At 53.6% G+C, this 23,566-nt stretch overlaps 1 long non-coding RNA gene across 1 annotated transcript; it reads right to left on the reverse strand.

The window, feature by feature from the left end:
* Positions 1–3,224: 3,224 nt before the first annotated feature.
* Positions 3,225–22,352, reverse strand: LOC113967806. The gene is made up of 6 exons (XR_003534291.1): positions 22,165–22,352; positions 8,762–8,923; positions 7,436–7,608; positions 5,783–5,981; positions 3,972–4,017; positions 3,225–3,463 (listed from the first exon to the last, which is right to left on the reverse strand). It is a non-coding gene; the product is annotated as an uncharacterized LOC113967806 (long non-coding RNA).
* Between the last annotated feature and the right edge of the window lie 1,214 nt (positions 22,353–23,566).

A 23,566-nucleotide genomic window follows, 5' to 3' on the forward strand; every position in this document is an offset into this window, starting at 1 on the left:
GGGCAGATTTGCAGCCCGAGACACAGAGAGGATGATCTGTTGCAAAAATAAGATGTGATGGTGTTTACCTGGGCACAGAGGACCAGTTGGGAAGGATGTTGTGGGCACTGCCTCTCAGATGCCTCAGGTCCCAGGAGAGCTGCTCTGGATAACTCATGGACACCCCAGTTCAAAGCTCTCAGGTCAGAACGTGGCACCAGCCACAAATTCCAGCCACGGATTTCAAATCCCTTTAAATGCCGTGATTCCCAACTCCAGGTTCAAGGGAAGCATATTGCCACAAGATGTTCTTGCTTCCAGCATGGAATCTTAGAATCCCAGAATGGTTTGGGTTGGAAAGGACCTTAAAAATCATCTCGTTCCAACTCCCCTGCCATGAGAAGGGTCACCTGCCACTAGAGCAGGTTACTGAGCATCCCCTCATGGTCACTGGAAACCACCACAGCCATGGACCCAACAGGGAAAGGATGGTGGGGTTTGAAGCATCCCAATTTTTAGGAGATAAAACAGGCTGAAGGATTGGGAACCAGTGCCTAAAGGTTTCAGGATGAAGAAATTTTTGCTTACCACAGTATTTATAAATTGTGTGGAAGTAGCTAAAATGGGAGGATCTGTATTGTTCTGACCTATGGGAGGATCTCTGTGGCATCTCAGAGAGCCCCAAACACACATTTTCCTGGATGTTGTCCCCCTGCAGGCACAGAGCAAGGCTGGAGTGGGAATGAAGGGGAGGATTGAAAAGGGAGATGCCCAGGTGTGTGTCCCCCAGCATGACTTCCAGGCTGGATGTGCAGAGGAAGAGGCTGGAGGCAGCAGTTCCCCAAATTACCTTCCTGGGAAGAGGGGGGGGGTGAGGCTGGACCACATCCTTCAATCCAGCACTGGGGCCAACAGCTCCTGTCCCTCCTCAACTGCAAGAGAGGCTGAAATGTCCTTGCAAGGTTTTCTTCTTCCACAGCCACAAAAAGAGGCTTCAGATGCAGATTTAGGGAAGGAGAGAGGCAGAACCTGAAGATCCCGCTGGATTTCAGCACCATGGCTTCTATCTTGGACTTCGCCGTCCGTTTAAGGGGGAGATTTAAGTCCCAAGTTCCCAAGTTGGGCCTGTCTCCTTAGAAAAATAAAATTCAAGGCAAGAATTTTTATGGGACAATTTGTTGCTCACCGTGAAGGCCTGAGAAAGCCAAACAGCCCAGGCTGCAGCTCTGCTGGGGAGAAGGATCCGGCAGCGTCCCACCGGCCCTCTCCCTCTTCCAGCAACGTTTCCCTTCGGTTTCCAGCAGCCCCTGATCCAGGGAAAACACAACACCAGGCGCTGTTATTCTTTATGGAGGCAGCAAGAGGGCTGGAGAGAGGAGGCTGCATCCAAAGCACAATATGAGCTGCAAAAGCCATCCAAGCTCCGTGGCGCTGGATGAAACAAAGCCCACACAAAGGGAGTCCAAGGCTGAAATATGGATTTCTCGGGGCAGGAACAGAACTGTCTGTGTTTGCCTTGGAGACGGGGGGAGGAGGCCAGAGGGTTTCATCACAGCAGGTCTTGCTTTCCAGCACAGACATGGAGCGATTGAAAGGCCTCCTGCCAGGAGGTGTCGGCAGCCGGAGCCGCCCTCTCTCCGAGCGGCTGGAAGGGTCCCCTCCAACCCCCTGCCCGGGGACAGGTGGGTGCTCACACACCTCCTGCCCTTCCACACATGTTTGCAGGAAGGCCAACAAGTTCAAGGCAGCAAATCAGCCATCCCATGAGCTTTATCCAGTCTTTGCCCTGCTGTCCTCACCCTGGCTCCTGTCCCTGGGCTGTGTCAGACCTGCTGGCGTGTCCTCAGCTCCCTGAGCTCTGGGGTTTGCACTGGAGGGCATCGGTGGGATTCGTTCTGGTGGGCTGGAAAGCACCAGAGCTGGGGAGCAAACAGCCATTGGAGCACACTGACATCTCTTGGAGTGATCCTTGGGCCAGGAGTTGATCCTGACAGGTCCCTTCCCACTCAGCATATTCCATGATTCTGTGAACCAAGGTCCGCTGATTTATGTCTTCATAGAGCCACAAAGCAAACGCAACAAAAAGAGCTGGGCCTTCACTCATGATGGAAGTTGGCGTGGACATCATAAAAAAGATGAAATGTGCCTATTTAAAAAACAAAAAATCAGTTTTTTTCCAAATGATTTCCAGGTTGGAAATGCGGTGATGCTCCCCCATGCCAGCACGGCCAGGAGGTCACACATCTGCTGAAGAGGTTGTGGACTCCCCATCCCTGCAAGTGTCCAAGGCCAGGTTGGACGGGGCTTGGAGCAACCTGGGCTAGTGGAAGGTGTCCCTGCCCGTGGCAGGGGGTGGGATTGGATGGGCTTTAAGGTCCCTTCCCACCCAAACCATTCCAGGATTCCATGAAGAGGCAGGAGGGACCCACCTGGCCCGTTGTGGCAGGTCCAGGGGAGCAGGGCCGGGTCCCCCAGGTGATGAATGAGCACAGGGATCCTTCAAACCCTGCAGGCAGAAGGTCTCCAGGTGTGAGGGGGGGAGAGCAGGTGCTCTGCAAATGTTTTTCATGTATTTCCCTGGGAACTGTGCTGAGCTCACGTGAGCAGAGCCCTGCAGGGGCTGAGCTCACCCGGCCGCTCTCCAGCGGGTCGGGAATGTCGCTCATTCCAATGTGCTGCACAGTGGGATCAACCCACCATCCTTGGCATCTGCCTCCCTCCCCCCAGCCTGTGTGACCTCGGGCAGAAATTCAGTGTCTGACAGTCATGGAGGGCACAAACAGCCAAGGAATGACACTAAGTGCAGGAGGAGGTGGGAGATGTTTCCCAGCTGATCTGCTCCTCCTGAGGGAAGACAGACCTGCTCCAGCATCTCCCCTCTGGTGCTTTGGAGCAGCCTGTTGCCCACCTTTGTTGCTGTTCATCTCCCTTGAGAAGCCAGGTGGTCTGAGGAGCACTCCTGTCCTCCCTGGGCACGTTGCCTCCAGTACCACCCAGGGGTTCCCTCGTGCTCCAAGGCTGGAAATATGGTTTTAATAATGTGTCCATAACTCATTCTGTACAGAGCAGCTGGGAATAGGCCCAGAATCCCCAGGCACAGGAAAGCCTACACAGTGCTGATGCTTTCAGCTCACCTCATGAAGGGGGGGCTACCAAAGGGCAGTGGCCACCACTGGGCACAACCCACCTTCCAGGGAAGCAAGGATGGGATTCAGGGCCCTAAACTGAGATATCTGGTGCTGTGTGAGATACTCCGGGGTCTCCATGGGGCTGCCAGGATCCACAGGATGGCTGAGCCTGCTGGAAGAGCATCTGGAGCCCTGCTCTGATGGCATCTGCACCTTGGGCACACCTTCCCTCTGTGAGGAAGACCAGGGGACAACCCTTGCTGCTCCTCAGGAGCAGGGGGAGCCACAGCGGCGATGCTGCTGGGCAGAGGTGACATGTGTGACCTGCAGTGGCAGCAGAAATCACCTAAAGCTGCCTAAAAAGAAATGTCATGTCAAAACAACCACATCAACGTGCGTTTTTACAGCCCTCCCCAGATTTTTGTCATGGATTCCCCCACTGGAGTCACGCTGGGCTCTGACAGACACAGGATACGGCTCATGACAGATTGGTTGTTTAAAAGGTATCCTGTTCTCCAGCTCCAGTAATTTGGGAAGCTCATTCACAGCCATGAAGGCTGTTAGCCAGCAATTCTCTGAGCCTGCAGGGTCTGCAGCCAGTTGGGGTTCCCTGTCCCTGAACATCCATCACTGTCACACCTCACTCCTGCTCTGACTCCCAAATAACAAGTGATGGCACACTGGAGCAAAGCAAGTCCCCCCAGCTGCACATCAGGACAGATGCCCAGCAAAGAAACTGGTTGGGATCACTTTTTTTTTCCTGGTTTCACAATGGATTTTAGATTTTGAGCGTGGGTTGGGTTCAGGGTGAGAGTTCCACGAAGAACAACACCCCATCCCTGCTGCCCAGGCTTTCCCAGTCACCCTGTTCTTCCCATCATCTCCACGTGCTCCGCAGTGACAAGATTTTCTAGCAAGAAAAGTAGAAAAAATATTAAAAATCACAGAGAAGAATCACCTGTGGCACAGTTTGGGAGCACAAAGCCCTTTTGCTGCCCATATCATGGAATCATGGAATCACATGTGTTGGAAGGGACCTTAAAGCCCATCCAGTCCCACCCCCTGCTGTGGGCAGGGACACCTTCCACTAGCCCAGGTTGCTCCAAGCCCTGTCCAACCTGGCCTTGGACACTTGCAGGGATGGGGCAGCCACAGCTTCTCTGGGCAACCTGTGCCAGGGCCTCCCCACCCTCACAGGGAGCAATTCCTTCCTAAAATCCAGTCTAAACCTCCCCTCTGCCTGTGTGAGGCCATTCCTCCTTGTCCTGACACTCCTTGTTAACAGTCTCTCTCCATCTTTCTTGCAGGCTCCCTTCATCTGGACGTTTGAAGGGAAATAAAAATATTCCCCAACCGAAAGCTTTGCCTCTTCCCAGGGTGTTCCTTTGTCTCTGGCGCTCGGAGGAGTGACGGGAAAAGCAGCTGCTCGGCCGCGGGGTCTTCGCAGAGGGACAACGAGAGGAGTTTTCACCTGGATGCTGGAAACAATGCCATCCACAGAAGGCCACATTGTTACCTTGCCATTTGGAAGCAATTACCTGCATGTTACGTAAAACTTTTATTAAACGACTGGAGAAATCCAGTAATGTGTTAATCACCGGGTGAGTGACATCTGCTCCGTGCCAGGCGTCCTGGGGCGGCGGGAGGAGGGTTCAGCAGTTCAGAGTGATTACCAAAACATATTGCTCCTTTTCTCGTCCTCCTACGTGTTAATTTTTCAGATTTATTATCTCAGGCTCCTGCCTCTCGTATTTTCCCTGCGTGTCAACATCTGTTACATCTCTGCCTTTCGCAGCTCTTCAGGCTTTGCCCCCCCCGCCCCGAGCCTTCGGCGCTCGGAGGAGGGACCCGGCCAGCGCTAACCCAGGGCTTGGGCAATTTTCTAAACTAATCCAAAGCACAATTACCAGGGAAATTCGGCTCGTGGAGGCGTTCCTGGCATCAAAAAGGGAGCGGTGGATGGACTCAGACCTAAGGAAACCAGGTAGGTTTAGAGCCAAACTTGTCTCTGTCAGGACGAGACTTGGTAAGTCTGGGGTGCTGTGAGGCTGCAGCTCTTTGAGAAACATGTGGTGGGTGGAAATGTGTCATGGAGAGATATTTGGTTCATTCCCACTCCTTCAGTTTGCTCATGCAAGCCTGGAGTAATTCCAATCAAAGGACAAGCCATAAAATCCTCTGGGGATGCTCATCTTCAAAATCACAGAATCCTGGAATGGTTTGGGTTGGAAGGGACACCTTCCACTAGCCCAGGTTGCTCCAAGCCCTGTCCATCCTGGCCTTGGACACTTCCAGGGATGGGGCAGCCACAGCTTCTCTGGGCGACCTGTGCCAGGGCCTCCCCACCCTCACAGGGAAGGGTTTCTTCCATATATTGAACCTAAATTCCCCCTCTTTCAGTTAAAAGCAATTCTCCTTGTCCTGTCACTCCAGACCCTTGTCCCAAGTCCCCCTCCAGCTCTTCTGGAGGCTCTTTAGGCACTGGAAGTTGCTCTAAGGTCTCCCTGGAGCCTTCTGAAGCAATGGAGACAAGGAGAGACAGGATGTTCTGCCCAAGCCGTTGCAGCCAAGGGGCTCTGCTCGTGTGTCTGATGCAGAAACATCCCTGGGGATCCTGGACCTGGCTGGGACCTCCGGAAAGCTGGGTGATTGGGCACTTCCCAAAGTAAACTCACCAACTGTTTGGGGTAGGATTCATCCCACTGGCTCCTCCTCCACCTGGAGCAAGCTGGGGTTCCCTTGGCTTCTGAGGAAAATGTGCTGAACCTGGGGCTGGAGGGAGGGAACATCCTCGGAGTGCTGGGATCCCTCTGGCTCTGCAGGTGGATGTTCCCACACTCTCCCCACGATGGAGACTCCTCTAGAGGTGCTTCCCTTTGTGGGGGAAAGCCACGGCCCTGAGCTCATTGCCCCACATCCCAGGGATCAGCCCGAATCCCAGGGATCAGCCCCACATCCCAGGGATCAGCACTGCTGCTGCCAGATGGGCACAGACAGGCAGCTGCCCACCAGCCATCCAAACCTGTCCTAAAGCTATTGGGAGAATCCTTCTGGCTTAAATCATGCAGTGGCCTGAGTATATTAAATACCCTGTGTATGTTAAATACCCTGTGTATATTAAATACCTTGCATTTATTACATCCCCTGTATATACTGAATACCCTGCATATATTAAATACCCTGTATATACTGGATACCCTGTATATTTTAAATACCCTGTGTGTATTAAGTACCCTGTATTAATTACATCCCCTGTATATACTGAATACCCTGTGTATATTGAATACTCTGTGTATGTTGTGTACCCTGTATATATTAAATACCCTGTATATATTATGTCCCCTGTGTATATTAAATACCCTGTATATATGACATCCCCTGTATATACTGAATACCCTGCATATATCCAGCATCTGGTTCAGTGGGACACCAGCTGTGGGTGGTGGCTGCAGGATGTGTTTGGGAGCAGTGGGAAGCACAGCCATGACACAGAATTTCACCCCAACACAACTTACTAGAAAAGCCTTTTGCAGGTAACTTCCCCTGGATCATGTTCCAGGCAAACTCCCGTTATAAACGAGCCAAAGGCTTTCTGCTCCCGACCCTCAAACCCCGCTCCTAATTTATGCTTTTTCTATTATTTTCTTCCCTCGCCCGTGGTCTGCTCCCCTTCCCCGATAAAAATTACAGCTTCCATTTATCATTTTTCCAAGGGTTGCTATAAATCCAGCTTGTCCCATCCTTCCCACTTCACCTACACAAAGTCTCTGCCCACCTCCCTCTGCAGGTCGTGTTACTGCTGTCCCTTCACACACCCCCTTCCCACAGCCTCTTTGGAGAGGGAGGAAAAAGTGAACAGTCAAAAAATCCCCAAATCCTGAAATCTTTCCAGGTCATCTCCAAAGCTGCAGGGTGGCTGGTATTCCACACAAATAAAACTTCTGGGTTTTAATGGTGGAACTTCCTGACTTATTTCCTTTTTTTTTTTAATAAAATGCTTTCACTTTAATTGAAAATAAATTATTTGAAAGTAATTAGCAGCAGCTTGGAGAGGCAGGAGTGACACTCTCTGTCCTCAGAGCCCACGGGACCAGGGGTCACTTCAGGAGGTTCCTGCCTGTTTTCTCCCAAGCCTTTTCCAGATTTAACTTCCTGAAGGTTTGAGCTATTGAACCATTCCCGCTCTGCAAAAACAGCTGATGGAAACAAAAGACTTTCCTGCTTGTCATGTTCTGTCAGTAAATCCTCCTTTTTCTTCATCTCAGAGCACAGCTTCCCAATTTTTTCCACGAACAGAAGAAAAAGGTCAAGTATAGAGTGGTCAGTACCTGGCATGGGAGTTTGCAGGACTGGTTTCAGGAGGAAAACAAGGAATTTGTGCTGAATCCTGGAATAGTTTGGGTTGGGAGGGACCTTAAAGCTCATCTCATTCCACCCCTCTGCCACGGGCAGGGACACCTTCCACTGGACCAGGTTGCTCATTGCTGAGCTTCTTCCAAGCCTGAACACCAGGAGAGAAGACAGTTAATGCCAACATGAAAATGTGACCAACGGAGAGGAATTTTTTGGAGACCCTACTTTAGCCTTTCTTTTTAAATCCAGCACTTAAAGATGCTGCTCTGTCTTAAACATGATTTTAAAGCACTAAGCTCTGGCAGTTCTACCCCACAAATGCGTGACCTTGGACGACACCGATCTGCCAAAAAAGGAGGGGGAAAAAAAAAAGGTGTTGCTGATATTTATTTATTTTATGCTCCCATTCCTCATTCATCATCAGGTAAATTCGCTCTTGGCAGCACCGGCAACTTCCTCAAAAGCAGCCAAGGTGACCACTAAAATTAGCATCAAATCCCCAGAACGCTTTACATCATGTACACGTTATTTTTCACTGGACATAAATTGCGAGGTGTTTGGCTTTTGTTTGGAATCCCCACGGGGTCGGGTTACCCCGGGCATCGCTCCGCGCCGGGGACGGAACCGGCCGAGGCATCAGACTCCAAAAGTGGAAGTGAAACGTTTTTATTCCGCTGGAGAAACGTTCTCAGTCCTCCCCGAGATGACAAAAACGTCTGCAGAACCAGCGCTGCCCGAGACCTCAGACAGTAAAACTCAATTTTCGTCCTCTCTCATAAATTTTTTTTCGCTTAATGAGAAGTCCTGGAGGAGCCCATTTCCCTGTCAGAGCCAAGGAAAATAAACGTGTGCGTGGTTAAACCGCGCCGGGAACGGGAATGACCCTTCCCTGTCCTGGAGCTGTTAAACAGCTGCATCCACAGCCCTGCTGGATCCTCCTGCCTCCCTCAGCCCCAGCTGGGGGAGCACAGGATGCTCTGGAAAAGGGGGATTTTTCATCACAGGATCACTGAGGTTGGAAAAGCCCTCCAGGATCACTGAGTCCCCCCTGTGCCTGATGCCCACCTTGTCCCCCAGCCCAGAGCACTGAGTGCCACAGCCAGGCCTTCCTTGGACATCTCCAGGGATGGGGACTCCAACCTAAGCTAGAGGGGGTTTTCCAACCTAAATGATTCTGGAATTCTCATCCCAAGGCAAGACTTGGAGCAGAGAAGTGAAGCCGAGCAGGTAGTGCTGCTGGGAGGAGTAATTAGTGAAATGCTCATGAAGAAGTAGCATCATCCAGGGATTTCCCAGCTCACCTGGGCAGTGTCCGAGGAACCACGAGGTTGGAGAGACGGAGAACAGGGAATGGGGCACCTGGTTGTACCCGAGCCTGGAGAAGGGCACTCAGGACTTGCTCCATGACAGGATCCAGCGTCCACAGACCTCATCCTTCTCATCCTCCTTGTCCTCCGAGGGAGCTGCAAAAATAAAAGTGGGGGGAAAAAAACCCCATCGGCAATGGGGAGGTGGAAATTCCCTGCAGGGATAACACTGACTGTCCCAGCATCCCTGGGATTGCCCAGAACGGTGGGTCCAGGTAGAAACACAGGGTCATTATGGTTGGAAGAGACCTCTGAGATCATCGAGTCCAACCATAAGCCTACAAAATGTCAGGGTGGCAATTAGCTAATGAGCCAGGGGCTCGTTAGTTATTGCTGAAGGGGGGCTGGGGAGGGGGTGCACTAGAGGGCACTGTCGCCTGCAGATCCTCACAGGGAGGACACAGAGGAGTTTTAAAGATGCTGTGATAACCCATCTCTGCATCCTGACCTTTGGAGTGAGTGACTGGGCCACGGCTTTGTAAAAAAATCCTATGTATATATATTTGAAATATATATATTTAACCCTGCCATATATATCACATAATATCATATATTCTATATACATCTCCTAACATATATTTAATATCATATCATAATATATTTAAAAAATAATCTGCTCAGGCTACTGAGAGAGGCTGTGGGAGATCTGTGGGTGCAACATCCAAACCTTTGCTCCCCGAATGTTGCAATAACATGGTTTTTTTTAGCATGTTTCAACCCACTCAGTCTTGTGCAGGGTCCAAAAGTAGCCAAGGAATTTCCTGGGCTGGAGAGGGTCAGCCCTTTGGAGGGTGCAGCAGAGCTGTGTGTCTGGATTCTTCCTTTACAGGTGGGATTTGTTTGGGATTGTGCATCAGAAAGACAGTGAGAGGGGAGGGAGGCCGAGGGGCTGCACGTGGAAAAGTCATGGAGCGTGTGCTCACGGGCAAAAAAATCGCTTGTTAAAGAGAATAAATGAAGAAAAAGACAATTTTCCCCCTGCAGCACATCCTTCCCGGGCTGGGAGCGGGGGCTGTGGTGGGAGCAGCCAGGACTGGACAGGAGCAGCTCCGATTTCCAGGGATGAGGCTGCAGGGATACAGACAGGACAGAAATTCCCCGTCTGGAGTTCAGCCAGGACCGGCTCCGGCTGCCACCAGGCTCCGAGCAGGGGCTGGTGGGGATTTGGGGTCACACCAGCCCTGTTTGCAGAGGGAAAGATTAAAGGCCTTGTGGACTCCTTGGAAATCCCTGGTAGCAGCAGCTCTGGGGACTGGAGTCAAATCAACCCCAGACTGAGACTGACCATTAGCAGAGACATTTAGGGGAAAAAAGGGGGAATATTTCATTTGCCTCCCGGAAATGGCTATTCCTAAGTTCCCAGTGAGGCTGGAGAGGGTCTGTGGGCTGAGACATTCCCGAGTGACCTCGCTCCTCTCTCCCACCCCCACCCCCAGAATTAGCCATAAAGGCCAAAGGGACAGAAAAATTCCTGATTTGGATCCCGAGACATCCCATCTCACCTGAGCTGCACCTCTGGAGTGTGGGGCCATTGGGAACAGCTACAGCTCAGGCTGCTCAGGATCCGAGGTCTCCTGGGAGAGTTCGTGCTGTGGGTGAGGAGCAGCTCCCACACAGACCCTGTGGTGCAGCATCCCTCAGGAGACCACAGCTACCCACACACTGCACACCCCCACTGCTGGAGCCAATCCCAAACTTCCCAGTGTTTGCTCTGATTAAATGACCACAGGAAATGAACTTCCCACCCACCAGGAGGTTCCTTCAGGAATGCTTTCGTCGGGGTGTGGAGGGTGATTTTACAGGATGAGTGCAGGCAGAAGAAGGTGTAATGTTTCCATGGAAGCCACACGTTCCTGTTGCTGGTTTGAGACCCAGCAAAACTGGGAGGAACAGCTTTTTGGGGAGGGGACCCCCAAGATGGCCCCGTCAGCCTGGTGCACCTCCCCGCCCCCCCAGCCAGCAGATCTTATCTCCCAGAGATTTATTTCCAGTCCTCTTTTCAAGACATGATGTCAGGATTCTAATAACCTGACTAAGGCAAGCCCTGGATGGAATTACCATTGTGTTTATCAATTTCCTTCTCTTTTTTTCTTTTCTTGTCTCGATTAATCATGGAACAGCCCGATGGAAAAGTCCTGTTAGCCCAAGCTGCCTCCCAGCCAAGGCAGGCCTGGTCCCTCATCCCCCGTCTTCTGTTTCATCCAGGGCTATTTTTAAAAACTCCCCGGTGACGAGACTTCTTGAATCACAGGAGCGAGAAATGGAAAAGACCTATTAGCTCATGCAGTCTGTCTGCTGGCCAGAGCAGCCCGGGCCCTGCAGCCCAGTTTTTCGTGGTTTAGCTTCCACCTTTGGTTCCCTTGGGAGATTTTCCTGCTGGCCTGTGCTCAGGTTCGTGCCTGATGTCATGTTGGAAAGGGAAAATGCCCAGCACTGGCCTCAGCTGGCTGAGGGGTTTAAGGCTGGTCTGTGGGATGGGGTCAGGGCGAGTGGGTGGGCACTGCCCTGCTCAGATTTTGGGATCTGCTCCATGGGCATCCCTGGGAAGGGACCTGTCTTGCTCCAAATCCCGCAGCTTTCCCTGAGCTGATTCCGTGCTGGTTCTGGGGCTCATGAACAAGATGGACAGACCAGCTCTGGATGGGCTAATTAGCCCTGCAGCACCACTGCTAATTGGTTTTTAGGCAGAAATGGCCACAGATCTGCCTGCAAACATCCCTTCATCCCGAGAGCCTCCTGCATGTCCACATGGTGCCCACCTGCAACCCCCCAGCTGTGCTTCCCCCAGGATGATCCCTGAGCACCATGGAGGGAGCTTGGATGGTGCTGGGGGTTCCCATGGGTGTCAGGGGCTCCTGTGGGTGCCGGGTGCCCATGACCTGCCCACCTAAAACAGCCAAACCACGAGGTGCCCTCGATCCCTTGCGGTTCTGGGCTCTGCCCCAGCCTTATCTGCCTGGAGTAATCACAAATAATTGGTGGCTCCCCAGTGCACTGATCTAATAGCAGCACGAATAAAGTTATTTTGAACAGTTGTTCATGAGTTCATCTCCTGGAAAGCCTCAGCCCCAGCTGTTGCTGTGCTTTTGATTAAAAAAAAAAATAAAATAATATATTAAACTCAAACCCGGGGATTATCGGGGCTAAGCACGTCTCAGCCCTCCCTCCTCCCCGTGTCAGGTGCCCGGCCGGGCTATAAACCCCTCTTTGTGTGCGGCTCCCTCGCCCCTTTCTCCCGGAGCTGGCAGCGGCCCCGCCGGGATTTGGCAGCTCTCCGGGATGCCAGCGCGGGGTGCTGGCAGTGCCGCCGGCTCGCGGGTGCCCGGGCCCGCCTGGCAGCAGCTTCAGCATCCAAATGGTCGCCCAGGCCTCCGGCCAAGTCCATTTGTTAATGGTCAAGCTATGGGGAGCTGTTCGGGGGAGCAGCAAATTGAATTAGGCACGAGCAGGGAGAAGGGAGGCAGGGAGGGAGGGAGGGAGTGGGGGTGGGATGGGGAGGAACGGGGATGCGGGTTTCCAACCCGGAGAAGTGGGGGTGGCACTGAGGGAGCTCGGGGACAGTGTGACGGTGAAGGACCTGCAGCAAACACGGGCACAGACGTGTCCCCAAAGCCCCAAAGTGGGGGTGTCACGCCTGGGGCAGCCGAGCCCCGGCACCCACCCAGCGCCCGCAGCCTGCGGAGGAGCCGGGCAGTGGGATGGTCCTGGAACCAGGGACCCACAGCCCGTCCCTGCAGAAACCCCCTCCCAGGGACGTGCCTGTCACCCCGCGCAGGTGCCCGGGGACCCTCCCAGGACACATTCCCAGTGTCCAGCTCAGCTCCTGCTCCCAGCCGGCCCCGCCATCTGGTTGCTGCCACAGCAGACTCGCATCAGCCTTGTCGCTCCAGCTCCCAACCTCTGCAGGCTCCAGGCTCTGCTTTTCAACCACCCCAATCTCTGTCCCGATCTCTCCGAGAAGGCAGCAGAGCGTAGGATGGGAATGTCCCCTCTCCCCTCTGCAGAGGTGGCCACGGGACCCCGGGCCGAACGCGGGGCCAGGCGTGGGAGCTCAGCTCCAAGGAATCAGCGCCGGAGCAGCTCGTCTGGCTCCTCTGCCAGAGCAGGGATGAGTTCAGCTCCCACCTCCTGCTCCAGGCTTTGGCCAGGACAACCTGTGCTCTGGCAGCAGCGGGTTCAGGACGGGTGGGAGATGGTGCCTTGCTCCCCTCTCCCCAACATCCCTGTGCCCAGGGCAGCTGTCGGGATGGGGGGACAGCAGTGCCACAGCCTCCTCCCCCACCAACATCTGGGTGCACTTGGTCTGATCCCAGCACAAAATCCAGCTGGACACACGTCCCAGCAGCTGGACAGACACAGACACAGGATGGGAGGGGGTGGGGGGTCACCCCCTTCCCACATCAGCTCGGCTCTGTCTGACTGCAAAATCCCGCGCCCAGACCCCTCTGGAAGGGCTGGATTAGCAGCCTGGACGTTTGGAGAAATTCCTGCTGAGGCAGAACAAGTAGAGAGGGCCTGCACATTTGGGATGTTCTTGCCGAGCTGGGATAATTAGAGAGAGGACACAGACAATAAGGAAGAGTTTCACACTTAACTTCCCTTGTCCAATCAATTAGGTAAGAACAGAGTTATTCCATACAGCCACCCGAGGAGGTCCCTCCTCCTCCTGGATAATGACAATTTTAAAAGCAGAGCAATAAACTCACACCAATAATTGTCCAAAGACTGGGAAAACTTGGGAGCAATGCAGCGAAAAAGGGAAAATGGGATCAAAAACCAGAAAAAATGCTCGATAGCACCAAATCCTCAACATATTCAAGGCTGAACACGCAGATTATTGTCTTAAAATTAAACTATACGATTGAAGATAAGGAGATGGGTGGTTGGTCATCATTGAACCAATTAAGATATTAATTCACAATCTCTGAGTCTTCTTCTCTAATTCTCTTCCCTGTTTCTAAACTAAAGACACTGTACCAAAGCAGTGCAGGTTTCTGGAAGCCAGTCCCACCCAGGTCCCCTCCTCTCCTGGCTTTCTCCCCATGGCTCTTATTTTCCTTTTCAGCATCAGCATCTAAACATCTGGGTCGTGGTGGAGCTTAGAGCTGGAAGCGACACAATATAGTGAGAAAGGATGTTTTTGTGCTATTTCCAACCTTCCCAGAACAGAGACCTTCAGAAAGCCCCTCACAAAGGCTGCTTTCTTCCTCCAGCTACTTTGAAAAGCTGGGTGAGATCCTCGGTTATCTGCCTAGACCAGGGTAGTACAAGACAGAGACGATCAAAAAGGAGGGGGAAGGGGCGACAAAAACCATGGCCAAGTGTTTTTTTGGTGGTTTTGTTTGTTTCTTTTTAGCTTCTTTTGGTTAAAACTGGAGTTTTGGAGCAGCTCCAGCCTCCTCTGTGCTGGGGGATGATGGGGGATCTGATTGATTTACTAAAGATCCTCACTGATGTTAGAATTCTGCTTTTCCCCTATATTAAAATTTCTCTTTTTTTTGGATAAAATGGTGAATCAGAGTAAATTGGGGGGGGGGGGGAGATGGGGTGTAAAGAAGGTTCACTGCTCAGCACACCCTGGGCTCAGCTGGTTGGAAAAACCAGTCCCTGTGAGCATCCCTTCCCAGCAGCCAAAATCCTTGGGCAGGCTCAGTGGGCACCAAGGCTGGTTTGGGAACGGGGCAAACTGTCCCAGTTTCCCTCCTCCATCCTGAAATGCCCTCTGAAGAGAGAAAGGCTCATGACTCAGGTCTCCTTGAACTCTGAACCAAGGGTGAGGGTGATGCTCAGCTCAGTCCCTTCTCCCACCCGTTCGGGTGCTCCTGCGCCCGCAGGACGGACCCAACGCCCACACCAAAAATGATGGGGGTCCTGCTCCTTTCTCTTGTCCCATCCTGGGCCCAGAGGTTCCTCTGGCTGCTCCGAGGAGCTCACTTGGAGCCAGTTGGAGGGGCTGCCAGCGGGAGCGGCGCTGCCAAGCGCGACGCGCTGCGGTTCTTTCAGAGGTGGAGTCTGTCTGCCCAGCCCTGGCTGGGGCTCAACTATGTCCCTGTGATCTCCACCGACGCTTCACCTCCTTCCACACATCCCCCCAGCTAATCCCCAGCTGCCCAGGGCCAGGCCTCCATTTTCCAGTTTAGGAACCGGATCCTCTTTGCCTCCCCCCGGCCCGCGGGCGAACGTTTGTGCAGGGCAGGTTGCCCCCCATGGGGAAAGTTCCTGTCCTGATCTCTTCCCCCCATTCTTATTCCTGCTTTGCACACCAGAACCAGAGCAGAGCTGAACAGCAACGTCCTCTCCTTCCAGCTCCAGCCCTCACCCATCCCCACTGGACTCGGGCTCACTCTCGCAGTCCTTGGAGACTGAGCTCCACATTCTCCCACAGCACTGGGAAGGCTCCCGGCTGCATCCCTTCTGCTCCCTCTCCCACCTCATTCTCCCTTTTGAGGTATAATCCCCTGTCAGGAATGCTTGGAAACGCCAGGTTTTGTTGCCATACAAAGCTGCATCCCAGAGCTGCTTGAAGCATCACCCAAACAGCAGGAGCAAGGACAAAGAGAAAGGGACAACATGGATAAAGTCCCTCTGGAGGAGCTTCTTATGGTCCTGAGGATCCTCACAGTGGAACCCATCTGTAGAACCAGCCAGGCCTCCCCATGGCACCTCAGTCCCTGCCAGAGCCATGGGCCAGTCCCTGAGGGTGCAGGACCCCTGGTAGGACACAGCACCTCCAGCACATCCCTGGAGAAGAGCACAGGGATTCAGGGAACACGACTGGGGCAGTTTTAACCCTATTTGGCAGAAGAAAGAACCACCCCCTCCCTGCCAGGGGTCCCTGCCCACAGCAAGCCCAGGTACCAAGTGGGCAGGGACAGGGAGAAGCCCTAACCCTGCCCCAAAGCCGCCTCAGCACCCGAGGTTCCCACTTCCCAGGTAGTGGAAAACCAGGCTTTTGTAGCACATCCCTTCCTGCAGGCAGCCCCAGAACATATTTTATCACACACATAATCTCACAGAAAAAATAAAAAAAATCCCCTCGTCTCCGAGATTCCCAGACAGTACACTCAGCATCCTCATGCTACTGATGTCATCCTGCAGGAAGGTCCCTTGGGCCCGGCCTTGCTAAGCCGGAGCTGCTCTGAGCCCTCGCCCGCACACGGAGGTGGGAGGCCCCCACGAGCCCCTCGGTGCTGCCCCCCCTGGAAAGGCCCAGGCACGTTTTATGGACCCCTTTATACACTTGTTGAGTGTCTAAATTCCCCCTGCGCCCACGGGGAACATTAATAGCTCAGCAAAGCTCTGCTAATGCTGTTTTCTGTCCTCCGTGTTCGGCTGCCATAAAAATTAGCCGGGAATAAAAAAATGACATCATCATAAATAGGAATAAACCCAACCCGGTGGATTCCTGAGGTGACTCTGCCGGAGCAGGTGCCACCTCCAAGCCCAAAAACTTCATCTGAAAGCAAAACTGCAAGGCAAAGGCTGAGCTGAGGTAGAGCAAGGGAAAGGCAAGATAAGGTGGTGGCCGGGGGCCAGGGTGAATATTTGACCCAAATGGCTTCAGCTCCAGCTGGTTGAGTGATTCAGTGCATCCAGCCCCATCCCTGGCCTGGCCTGGCTCCGTGTTTGGGACGTGTCTCCGGAGAGACGGAGCTCCTTTGTTTTGTTTGTGTGAGCGCCTTGGATATCCAGGGAAGCGTGACACACCAGGGAATGCTGGCTGCTGCTCCTGGAGGAGATGCACATGGTGAAGCCGTGCTGGGGCCGGGCTGCTGGGCTCCCCTGGGACCCCTCCTGCTCTCACTTGACCCCAGGAGCATCCCTGATGTCTCTGTGGGACCCACAACTCTGTCCTGCCTCCCCAGCCCACCCGGCACCCGGCCAGGAGAGCTCTGTGGGATGAGGGGGGTGTAGGTGGAGAACAGGAGGATTTGGCTGGATCCTGAGCATCCCATTAGTTGGTTTTAGTTGTCCAGTGGTTTTGGTGGACAAATAACCACCAACAGGTGGGGATGGAGGAGAAACCCAAGATGGAGTTGGGTTTTCAAAGCTGAGTTGACAAATTGAGTTTCGCCCCGTCCACAAGTGGCCAGAGTAAGGCTTTAGGAATCATGAATTATAGAATCATGGGATCATTTAGGTTGGAAAAGACCTCTGGGATCATCAAGCCCAACCATTCCCCCAGCACTGCCTGGGCCACCACTAACCCATGTCCCCAAGTGTCACATCCACACGGCTTTTAAATCCCTCCAGGGATGGGGACTCCACCTCTGCCCTGGGCAGCTGTGACAGGGCTGGACAGCCCTTTCCGTGAAGAAATCTTCCCTAATATCCAACCTAAACTTCTCCTGGTGCAACTGGAGGCCAGTGGGGCTGTGGGTTGAGCAGAGAAGCTGAGGGGGACGTGGGCACAGAGGTGACCCTCAACGTCCCTGTGGGAGCACCATCCTGACCCCGACTCCATCTCAGCTATTTTTTGGGATACACACATGAATCCTGCAGGGCTCAGCCATCCCTGGCAGGGCACAGCTGGCAGAGTGACACGAAAAAATGCTGAAAATGAAACCACAACAAAATTCTACACAGTTGCCTGTCCCTTCCCATTGGGTTCTTGGTCAACTAAATTGTTATTGAATAAAGCAAACTGTGTCAAAAATGTGCTTTAATGAAGTGCAGCAGGGGCTCTGGCATCGCTTCCCAAGCTCCATGAAGGTTTAATCCCCCAGCTCCCTAAGCCACTGCATGACATGTGCTTTAAAGAGGAGCTGTTTTACTCCTGGTATTTCATGCATGTTATATTTTAAAGGCCGCTGCCAGTGTAGTTTAGACCCAAAATGTTGGTGTCACCGGGGGCTGGAGGAGGGGAGGGGCCTCACCAAAGGGATTAAAGATAAACCCAGAGGGTGACCTACAGCTTTGTGTTCCAACAGAAAGCCTGGAGGTGTCCAAAAAAATTTGGGAAGGGTCTGAAAACATCACGGGAGTGATGGGCAACCTCAGCATCAGCCTCAGCCTCCAGCCCAGCACTGCTCCAGCCACCAGAGATAATCCCAGGGGACTCCACAGGCACCAAGAAAACGGGCTTTGCTAATTAGTCCTGGCTTAACTCGAGCAAAACTTTCTGCTCTGTTTGGTTAAGACCAGCCTGGAGTGAGTAAAATCTGCAGCAGGGAGGGAAGACCCTGCTGGCATCTCTCTCCTTTGCCTGGGAGAGCCCCACTCCGGGGGATATTAAAAGCTTTTGTTTCCAGGAGCTGTCAAACCCCTCACCTTTCACAAGCACTAAAACGGCCAAGGGAGAAAAGAGATCTGTGAGTGCAAGAATAATTTTGAACTCGTAAATTTGAGCCTGTAAATCACGGGCTGACGGAGCGGTCGCTGCAACGGCTCCTGAGGTAACATTGAGGTTTTCTTTCACCTGAGGAAAAGGGAAAAAAAATGCCCAAGTCTCTGCCCTTCCACTCCTGGGATGCTGTAAATCACCTTAATGTTACACCCTGGCTCTTAAAACAGCCCGAAAAGGAGCGTGGGGAGCAGACTGGGGAACTGGGAGAGTTAAAAAGCACAGGGAGAAAGCTTTGTTTATATAAAAATAACCCCAAACCTCTCCCTCTCTGCTTTTGAAAGCACAGGGCAAATCCTGCACTCCCTGGGGACTGAGGCCAAGCCTTGGTCCTGGTCCTGCTGTGGTGATGAGCTCAGTGAGGGCACGGGGACAGTTTGGCTGCCACTGGAAAACCATGGGATGGGCCTGTCTGTCTCTGTGGGTTTGGATTTGGGATTGAGGAAACCAGAGAAAACAGAGGTGAGAGGAGAAAGGTGTCACATGTGTGTAAGGAGGGATGGGGGTGGTGCTTGGAGGATCTGGTCACTCAACCATGGAAACACAGAACCATGGAAAAAACCCTTCAAGATCATCAAGTCCAACTTTTGGCCAAATACCACCAGCCCACTAAACCACAGAGCAGAGAATGACCCTACAATGTCCCAGTCCATCATCCACTGAGCTGGGAACATCATTCCATCACCCACTAAGCTGGGAACATCCACTGAGCCAGGAATATCATCTCAACATGTGTTGTGATGGCAGATGGAGGCACCCACATATGTCAAAGCCACCCAGCACGAGCCCCACTCTGCTGTCACCACCAAAGGGACAGCACAGAACAGTGTCTACCCAAACTGGGAACACCCTTCCCAAACTGGGAGACCCATCACACCCCAACTGGAGATGCAAAAGCTCCAGAAGACAGGAGGTAACAGAGGTACGAGGAGCTCACGCTGGTCACCCCACAGAAGGGACATCTGCCAAGCTGGGGGTGTCACCCACCTGCTAACGATGTCCCACCATCCCAGCGCCTCTCCTGGGAGGGCTACAGTGGGAATCAGGGAACATGGTGGGAAAAGTGTGAAAAAACCCTGCAGTTGGGCTCTGGGCTGTGTCCACATGCAGATTCTGGCTCTTCCAAAGTTAAAAATGTTGGATTCTCTTCCCCCCCTGGGATTTCCTATGATTTCACCTATTTATTTTCCTATGATTTTACCCGTTTATTTTCCTATGGATTTACCTGTTTCGGATAAAAAGGATATAAAGCTCAGCAGACCTTCATCTGGTGTCCCAAGGGCCGAAGGTGCTTTGACCCTCACCCAGAGGTCGTTCCCACCTCCATCCCTGCTGTGACCTGTGCAGCCCAGAGCAGTTGGGTCAGGAAGGCTGAGGGGCTGGTGGAGCACCAGGAGGAAGAGGAGGAGGAGGAGGAAGGCCCTGGCACGTGGAGCACAAGTGCTCTCATGGCCCTCTCCGCTGCCTAATCCGGCGGGTTCAAAGCAGGCGCAGCTGCAGCGTCTGAGCTCCGACAGGTGATGGCTCAGCTGTCCCTCCCCAAGGGACTGGGGGCTCAGGGGGGGCTGCTCTGGGGTCATCCAGCTCCATCCTGCCCTCGGGAAACTGCCTGCACCTCCTCGGTGGCCTCGGACAGCTCCCGCCCCTCTGCTCCCAGGGGATGGCACGAGGCAGTGGGATGGGGCACAGTCAGCAAAGACATCCCAAAAAATCCTCCTGCAAGTGCTCTGAGTTGCTGGGAAAGGTGGGACCGACCTGCTCTGCGTGGAGACAGCACCAAGACCCTGCAGGCAGCACGTGCAATGTCTGCCCTGTGCTGGCATCCCATCCCCTGCCAGCCCATGGATCCCTCCAGCCCTCGACTTCTTGTAGGGAGACCAGCCAGGGTTGTGGGTGGGAGCAGTTCTTCCCACCCCTGGCCCTGAGCAAATTCCTGTGGGAATGCCCTCCGCTGCAGGAGGGGCTGGACAGCCCCTCGCTGGGAAATATTTTATCCCATCCTTTTTGGAAAACCCCTTTGCAAAGATCATCCCTTGGTGCACCTGACCCTGCTCCCAGTGCATCCAGCAGCAGGACCTGGAGAGGCTTTTTGGGCAATCCCAGCCACATCCAGAAAATCCAGCACCCAGTGAAGCTGGAGGGACTTTAATTTCTGCTCCCAGCTGGGTGGGTGGTTCCCCACCAGCAGAAGGGACCATCTTCCACCAGCCAGGCAAAGCACAGCCATGGGCAGACGGCACAAACACATCCCTGCCTGGAGCATCCCGGCCAAAATCCACATCCACCAGGCTCAGGCTGGGACAGTGCCACGGGCTGAGAAGGTCCAAGTCCATCCTTGGCCTCCTGAGAGCCGCAGCATCCCCCAGCAATCCCAACCCCACTGCGGAGGGATGCCCGGATTTCCTACGTTCGTGTATAAATACAACAAAACACGACCTGAAATATTTCCCCACCAGCTGCAGCTCAGCACGACCAGACAGACAAACAGCTCCCTCACCTCCACCCCCCCCAGAAGTACCTATCAGACCCTGAGAAGTGCAGGTGTGGGGGGCAGATCCGAGTCCCCCATCCCGCAGAGCCGGCGGCATCGCCGCAGCTCGAGCGCTCATTAAGCCCCTCGAGCCGCCGTCGTCTGAGCAGCCCCATTATCCACAGAGCCCCCCTTCCCCACTGGTAATTTCTACTTATCTGCATATTTTATTGAAAATTAAAATCCTTTTGCAGGGTTTTTCCCAGGGCTCTGTCGGGAGCGATCTTTTCTCGCAGCCCTACTTGACTCCAATTAGTTGGGATAACAAAGCTGCCGCTGTCGGAGGATTATTGACAAATGCTCCAGGAGAAAAAAGGGAAAGAGAATGGTCCTCTAAAAATGACAGCTTTTAGGGCTGGAAACAAAACCTCTGGGCGATTAACAGCACCGGGGAGGTGCGGAAAATAGCAGTTCCCAGTTTTTTGATGGCATTTCCATTGATCAGCCCCCTGGAGCCAAGACTCTGTGTCTTGCTCCTTCTGGGTCACCACCAGCATCCCTCACCACGGACAACACCACTTGTTCCACCCCCAGGACCATGGGGACATCAGCACCGGCCACGGTTCTGTGACGGGAGCCGGGGGAAGCCGGGAGTGTGGAAATCCATCCCGCTTCCCAGGCCTCGCGCTCCCAGATCCAGTTCCCATGGGCGCCCGTCGGGATCCTGCCCCCAAAAACCTGCTCGGTGCAGCTGCGCCGGCGGCACAAAAGGACTGAGGAGCATTGAGAGCAGCACAACTCCTTCACTGATCACTCCTTAATGGTTCTTCATATTTTTCTCCCTGACTTTTTTTTCTCCTTAATTTCAAATAAAAGATTAGGGGGGTTAAAAATGAAGCGCGCTCCATAAAGGGCAGCGAGTGTTATCCCTAAAAGAAAAAAATTAAATAAATAAAAAACCTCACAGAGCTTTTTTTCTTTCCTAGGTGGCTCGGACAGCTGGCTCTTTAAATATTAATCAGGGGCTCATTGATATGCAAATATGGTAAGAGGGAATAATGCTCCCGCAGCTGCGCAGCCCCGGCCGAGTGTTGGCCTCCTCTCCACCATGAATGGGAATATCTGAGGACACAGGTGCAGGAGCCACCAGGAGCAAGATCCTGCTTAATAAGGTAATTTGTGAGCGATGCTCTATAGAGCCCAACCGGAGCAATCTTTTACCACTTGACAGTGTGTGACCACCAAACAAGGTGTTAATCTTATAATTGTGGCGGTGCCTGTTCCCCTGCCCGGCGTTCCTGGCCTTTTGCCCTGACACTTGGCCAGGGAAAATCAACTCCGCTGACAGGTCGGCGCCGCGCCAACCGATCGGCGATAAATTATTTATTGTTCTATTCCCGGCAGGACAAGTAAACAGGAAAGACGGGGCATCCCACAGGGAGAACCACTAGGGATGCGCGTGGTGGGACTGAGCCGGGTGACTCTGCGTGGGCACCGTTGTCCCCCGTCCCCCACGGCTCTCACCTCTCTCTCCAGGGAAGGTGACCATGTCCAATGGTGCAAGAGCAAAGCTGTCTCCACTGATGGTTCTGGTGGTGGCATCTGTGCCCAGGGACCCGTGGGTGGGGTGCTGGGGTGGTCACTCCCTGTTCCTCATGCCTGATTCCCTCGCTCCAAGGCCATTCTGTGCTGCTGTGGTGACCATGGTGGGGACTTTCGGCTGCTGCAGGAGAGACAAGGGGGACAGCGGGTCAGAGCCCTCGGCAGGACTTCATGTAACCAGAGTCAGTGGAGTTGGACACCCTGAAGTACCCAAAGGGCTCAACTCCCACAATTTGGTCTCTCCTGTCATTTGCCTTTAGCCCAGATCACGGAATTATAGAACCATAGAACACCCTGAGCTGGAAAGGACCCATGGGGACATCGAGTCCAGCTCCTCCATGGGTCTACAGATCAGGGGAAGGCAGTAAGGGCCTCCCTCCATGAGGGCACCGAGAAATCCCCCTCCCTCACCCCCCAACATGACCCATCGCTGACTTAAACGCTCACTCCCCCTCCCCACTCTCCTGGGAAGGCCTGTCCTTGTCACCTCCCCACCTCTCAGGCCAGAGCCGGCCCCGGAGCCCGGCTCATTCCTCCTGCTCAGCGCAGGCACCTTGGCACTGCTCCATCCCCCCCGGGACCCCAGGGGCACATCCTGCCCGGAGCCTGCGGATACGACCCCGCTGGCGCCAGGGGAGTTTCGAGACCTGCCTCCCGTGGCTCCCCATCCTCCTTCTTTTCCCTGCCAAGCTTCCTCTCTTGCCCGGGCTCCTGGTGATGAATGCCCCGGGCCGGGGGTGCCGGTACCAGGCGCCGCAGCTGCGCGGGCGCAGATGGGCAGCTCGGCGAGCCACAGCTGCACACTGCGGGCACCCCCCGCAGCTGGCACGGAAACCCCCATTAATTACAGCTAACGAGCGGCGGGAGGGATGCTGGGATGGATCAAGCTTGCCCTGGGACCAGCGTGTCCGGCTGGATCCGGCCTCGGCATCTCTTTGGGGATCGGCACGCTGGGCTCGGGGCAAGGGTGGGTCATTCCCGAAGGAGGTGATGGCCTTCCTGCAGACAGGAAAAAGCCCGACTTCTCATCCTTGTCGTCTCTGACTTGCCTGGTGTCAGTTCTTGGCCTCCGTGTCCAACTCCAGGGGCAAATAGATGAGAACAACCCCACCGAGCATGGGGGGACTGGTCTTTTGTTTCCAAAGTCCATTCAACTGCCTTAGTACCTCAGAATTTCCGTTATTATTAATTATTAATAACTATTTACTAATGATACATTTCTCCTAATAATCATAGTTAATTTATACACCAGGGATTTGCCTCTTTCCATACTTTAAGGGGAACTAAACTGGATCTACAGCCTGGAGCACTGAGATCCCACCTT

Source organism: Neopelma chrysocephalum, unplaced genomic scaffold (genome assembly GCF_003984885.1).
Source record: "Neopelma chrysocephalum unplaced genomic scaffold, ASM398488v2 Primary Assembly neopelma1_65, whole genome shotgun sequence".
Classification (NCBI taxonomy): domain Eukaryota; kingdom Metazoa; phylum Chordata; class Aves; order Passeriformes; family Pipridae; genus Neopelma; species Neopelma chrysocephalum.